The sequence below is a fragment of the Phoca vitulina genome, unplaced genomic scaffold (genome assembly GCF_004348235.1).
Source record: "Phoca vitulina isolate PV1807 unplaced genomic scaffold, GSC_HSeal_1.0 scaffold8, whole genome shotgun sequence".
NCBI classification, from domain to species: Eukaryota; Metazoa; Chordata; class Mammalia; order Carnivora; family Phocidae; genus Phoca; species Phoca vitulina.
In genome coordinates this window covers 277,118-282,964 of record NW_022589711.1, presented here as the reverse complement: position 1 = coordinate 282,964, position 5,847 = coordinate 277,118, and the positions used below count along the sequence as shown (strand labels likewise).

Genomic DNA, 5,847 nt, shown 5'->3' with positions numbered 1-5,847 from the left:
AGAAATATGCTTGCATGATGAAGCAAACAGTGCTTAAGTGAGTGTTGAACTGTGTTAATGTTCTCGTTTAGACTATTCCTGGGGCACCTGGGTGGTTCAGTCGGTTAAGCACCTGACTCTTGATTTTGGCTCAGGTCAAAAATCTCAGGGTTTTGAGATCGAGCCCCGGGTTGGGCTGGTGCGGGGCCTGAAGAGAGATTCCGTCTTCCTCCTCAAAGAAGGCGCCCAGCTGCCAGGGGTGAGTGTGCTTATTGGACCATTACTGCAATGTACTCTGAAGTACTTGAAATGCAAATGTGGAGACTTTCTATCTAAATGCTTGGCAAGATTAGGCACCTAATTAGGATGGTTTTTCAATAGGTTAGAGTAAGCATGCAATCAGTACTGGTACTTTGGTCTGGGAGGCCTTATGGTTCATCTCGAAGTATCCTAAGTAAAATTGGTACTAATTTATCTCTGATCCAGTGTCCAAGAGTTCAGTTTCAGCTTACCAGCCCTAAAATACAATGGAGCCCCAGCCATCCAGGAAATGATGAAATGGTGTCTTTTGCTGATGTTGGACAGGTAGCCAAAGAAGAAGGGGAGTGTTTAACAAGACGGTGGACAGAGGTCAAATCAAGACAACCCCTTCAGGATGACCTTCCTTTCTTTGATAAACCTCCAAGCAGGCGGTTTTCCTTACCGAAACTGTCTCTAGAAGAGCCTCATCTGAAGATAGCACTAGCAAATGAGCAAGGATTGCAGAAGATCAGTGCCCTTGAAAATGAACTTGCTGCTCTCAGAGCTCAGATTGCCAAAACTGTGACCCTGCAAGAACAGCAAAAGCTCATTGCAGTTGATTTAGATTCTACCACATCTGTTCTGCAGTACCACCCACAGTCCCACCACTCTCCCCCAACCCTCCCCACCCCTCCCCCCATCAGGGCTCCACCAAAGTGTATCTGCTATTGACCCGATGAAAGAGGGAAGGAGAGGGGCGCCTGGGTGGCTCAGTCGTTAAGCGTCTGCCTTCGGCTCAGGTCATGATCCCAGGGTCCTGGAATCGAGCCCCGTCATCGGGCTCCCTGCTCAGGGGGAAGCCTGCTTCTCCCCCTCCCACTCCCCCTGCTTGTGTTCCCTCTCTCGCTGTCTCTGTCTCTGTCAAATAAATAAAATCTTAAAAAAAAAAAAAAAAAAGAGGGAAGAAGAGGTTTGAAAAAAGCCTGTGCGGGGAAGACTCTGGTTAAGAGCAGGGTTGCTGGAGTGGGGGGTGGGGTGGGAGGGATGGGGTGACTGGGTGATGGACACTGGGGAGGGTATGTGTTTTGGTAAGCGCTGTGAATTGTGCAAGACTGTTGAATCTCAGATCTGTACCTCTGAAACAAATAATGCAATATATGTTAAGAAAGAAAAAAAGAAGAAGAATGTAGCAGGAGGGGAAGAATGAAGGGGGGGAAATCGGAGGGGGAGAAGAACCATGAGAGACGATGGACTCTGAAAAACAAACTGAGGGTTCTAGAGGGGAGGGGGGTGGGAGGATGGGTTAGCCTGGTGATGGGTATTGAGGAGGGCACGTTCTGCATGGAGCACTGGGTGTTATGCACAAACAATGAATCATGGAACACTATATATAAAACTAATGATGTAATGTATGGGGATTAACATAACAATAAAAAAATAAAAAAAAAAATAAAATAAAAGAGCAGGCCAAAGAAACCTGATACGCCAAATATGCTAGAGAGCCTTAAAGATGGGAACTGTGTAGAACTTAGGTCAGTAAAAAGGTCAGAACAGGATATAAAGCCCAAACCAGTGGAAGCTACTGACCCGGCTGTCCTCCTAGCAGAGGCTCTGAGAAAGAAATTTGCTTACCGATAAAAAGGGATAGTCAAGGTGAAATCGAAAAAGGAGTTCCAAACTCTGCATCAGAGGCCACCTCAGAAACAGTTGTTTGGACCTCACATGTTGGAATCCACAGGAAAAATGAAGGCTTTAACCAAAAATATTTCAACTTCCTAATAAACAGTGAACTGAGAAAAATTATCCCTGTTCCAGCTGTTGGTTTGTTAGGGCTGCTCGGGTAGTAGAAATCAACACTATTTAGTAAATACCTGAATTTAGTATTCAGTGGTATCCTTTAAATCTAATTAGATTCAGCAATAACAAAAACACTCTAAGTTTGTGGGGTTTGTTTTTTGTTTTTTTCTGTTTTTGAGAAGGTCAGTTCTGAAGTTTTCCATAACCTGTGTATATGGATATAACGTGTTCTTAATGTATAGCCAGGATGTTTGGCTTTCTAGCCTTGAAAACAATTATATAGATTTCAGAAGAAAGGATATTTGTGGATGTGAGTTTTTAATTCTTAACACTAATTTATCTGTGCAAATGTTTTATATGCATATATTTAGGTATAAAATGGTATGTAAAATTTAATAATGATGTCAGCGAGAGTCCTGTTACCATCATTAGTTGTCAGTGATCATTTACCCCTCAATGATGGAACTGAAGGTATAACACGGGTCGTTGGAATGAAATATTTAGGATTGGAATCTTTTTGCCTTGAATAGGACTTTTACCTTAGATTCTCTCTCACATTTCCTTGGAGACGGAGTTCAAGTAGGAACCAGATAATGTTCACTGCTGAAAATTCCATAACGCTTTTGTTTAAAGGGAAGTCAAAGACCATGAAAGCTGCTTTTAGTTCAGTGCTCTCCAGTGCTGAGAAAGAAAATGTGCTTTTCAAATAGTGAGGAATCAAATTATTGAATTAAATCTATAACAAGTGAAAACCAGAATGTACCATCTTCTTTTTTTTTTTTCCAGTTTAATAAATAGCATCACAAAGATGACCTGTTGCTAAGCTAATACTTAATGGAAATGGCAGCATAATGGAGTTTAAAATTTTTTAATATTGGTCAAATATAGTAGTTTTATAATGAAACATTGAATAGTTGAAAGAAAGAATTTCCTGTAAGTTGTTGATCATTGGTCAGAGTGCTGTTCTGTTGAATTACATTATGCAGCAAACCTTAGGTGCTATTAGAAGTGGAGAAGAGCCTTTCTAATTGAGGACTTCCGAGAAATTGCTATAAGTGATCGCTTGTGAATGCTTGATAAATCTTTCTGGTTTTCTGTATTTCTGTTAAACTCAGCTATAGTTAATTCCAGAATCTCCTACCATGAGTCAGTATTTGGATTTATTTAAATCTAGTAAAAAGAAGTGGAAATAGGAAGAGTAGACATTTACTTTATTGAAAATATGCAGTGTTCTCAATATTAGAAAATGTTATTCAGCTTAAATTTGAACTGTGGCTTATTCGACCCATGTTGTTGATTTATATCGTTTCTAATTGTTTCATATGACTTAAAAATTCTACCTTTAAAAGAAATTCAGAAAATTTGCCAGGATTACATATTTTGACCTCCTAGGAAATTTATATTTGTATCAGTATTGAATTTTGGCCACTGTTCTAATTGAAGGAAGTTACTGTTTTGATATAAAGCAAATTTATATTTTCCTTGGAGGAAAAAAAAAAAGGATTTTCTTTTACCCTCTGTCCCTCCCCACCAAGCTGGTATCCCTGATACCAGTTTAGTTGAACTTGAAGCTTCCTCTGTTCTATCACTCTAATTAAAACACAGCTTAGTTCAGTACTTAATAAATGCCTGATATTTAATTTCAGTTTGTAGTTACTGAATATTGTGCTGAAAGACAGCCCAGACTTTTGGACTAGATTACTAAAGCACAGAAATTTACCAAAAAACATTGTTGGTTTCCAAAAGAGAATTGCAAAGTCAAGTCCTACAGCTATAGTACGCATTATAAATTTTCATGCCACTTAGAGGACAAAAAAGAGAGCCAAAAGTTTCTCTTCTTTACCCATGTTCCACAACATGATAAAAGCCATGAATCAGGGTAAGGGAGGAAAATCGATCCAGGTGCCAGGAATAAGAGATTCTACTACATCTTTTGTGTACTACTATTCTCACTTTGCTTTCATTTATATCATACTTTTTTGACTTTCCTCTGAACTCTTTGGCAGATACTACGCTCATGTTGATGCTTCTTTCCATATGTTACATCTGAGTGTTGGAAATTCTCCTGCATCTTCTACACTTTTCTTTTCTTCCCTTAATGATTACTATATTCCCATGCCTTTAAATGCTGTATGAATACTGAATATTCACGTAATTATATATGGACAATTTACAGCTATCTCAAATTTGGCACTCTCAAACTACACGCTTAATCCAGCCTCCAAACTGATCCTGCCTCTAAAATTGGCATCACATTCCTCCAGTTAGAGCATCGAATAGCATCTTTACATATCTTCTTGATTTCACTCCTGACCCCCTCATATCTGTTTTCCACATGCCATCCACAGATATTCTGAAAAACTGACTAATTGGACTATGCCATCCTGCTGAATAAATCCTGTGAAAGCTTTCTATCAACTTCAAATAAAAGTGATTTAGAAGTTGTGTTTGAGCATGGCCCTTCATACCTTTCCAAACACGTGTTGTTCCTCTCTCCCCTGGTTCTTCTAAACGTAAGCCCATTTGCTTCCTTTCATTTTCTAAAACACACTGGGCTCTTTCCTGGCCCAGGCTTTTTACCTGTGCGCTTTCCTCTATCTCAAACACTTGCCACATGCCTTCACAATGCTACTGTGGTTACGCTTCACAGTTAAATACTGCCTGTCAGAGAAATGCCCCCCACCCTTTTTAATTTTAATTTAATTTTTTTTAATAGGCTCCACTCCTAACACGGAGCTGAACACAGAGCTTGAACCTATGACCCTGAGATCAAGAACTGAGCTGAGATCAAGAGTTGGATGTTTAACTGACTGACCCACCCAGGTGCCCCAAGAAATGCCCTTTTAAATTGTGCACATTCAAGAACCATCATTATTGTCTGTCTTTGTACTCTCTCAATGCATTTATTATGCTTATTGCAATGTATTGTCTACTTTCCTGACCATAAGCTCCATGAGGATACGGACTAGAGTTGGTGACTCATCAGTACAGTTCTCACTTAGCACAGTTTCTCACACAGTGGAAGAACTTTCCATAAAAAATCATTAAATTTTGTTGTACATTATCCCACCATCTTTAATAATATTTTCTTTTTTTTAAAAAAAATCTCTTTTCTATTAGATATTCCTGTGGGACTGTTAATCAGATAATATTTATTCCTGTAATCAAAAAATAGATACATAGTAGAAGCTAGGGTGATCAAATATTCCTTTTCTGGAATTTACATCATTAAAAAAAAAAACATGGCAGAAAATAAATGCATTCCTTTTCATTGATAACAGGCTTATGAAATTGTTTAGTACTTCCTTCTTAGGTACTATAGTTATTCTGGTTTCTATTCATGTTCCACTTTTTTTTTTTTTTTTTTTTTTAATCTATAATCATTATAGTGTCCAACCTTTACTTTCCATTATAGGTTTTATTACCCAAGGTCAGTTGAAATTATTTTGTTACAACAGAAAAGCCATCTGAAGTGGCTTTCTCAGAAATATTTGTTTTCTGACTTTAAGTCAGTTTCTGAGATAATACAGCTCCAGATTTGGTTAGTTTAGTGGCTCAGTGCTACCATCAAAGACCAAGGTATATTCCATATTTCTTTTCTGCCACCTTCACCATGTTGTTCTGTTTTCCTCAAAGTTACAGTATATCAGCAGAAGCAACAGATACAGTTGACCCTTGAACAACATGGGGGAGGGGCACAGACCCTTGCAGAGCTGAAAATTTGTATAACTTTTAATTTTCCGTAAACTTAACTACTAATAGCCTACTGTTGACCAGCCCTTACCAATAACATAAACAGTTGATTAACATATTTTGTATATGTACTATACA

At 38.5% G+C, this 5,847-nt stretch overlaps 1 pseudogene; it reads left to right on the top strand.

Annotated features, from left to right (window-relative positions):
* Positions 1 to 315: 315 nt before the first annotated feature.
* LOC116633644 lies at positions 316 to 1,998 on the top strand (annotated as a pseudogene).
* The last annotated feature ends 3,849 nt before the right edge of the window (positions 1,999 to 5,847 follow it).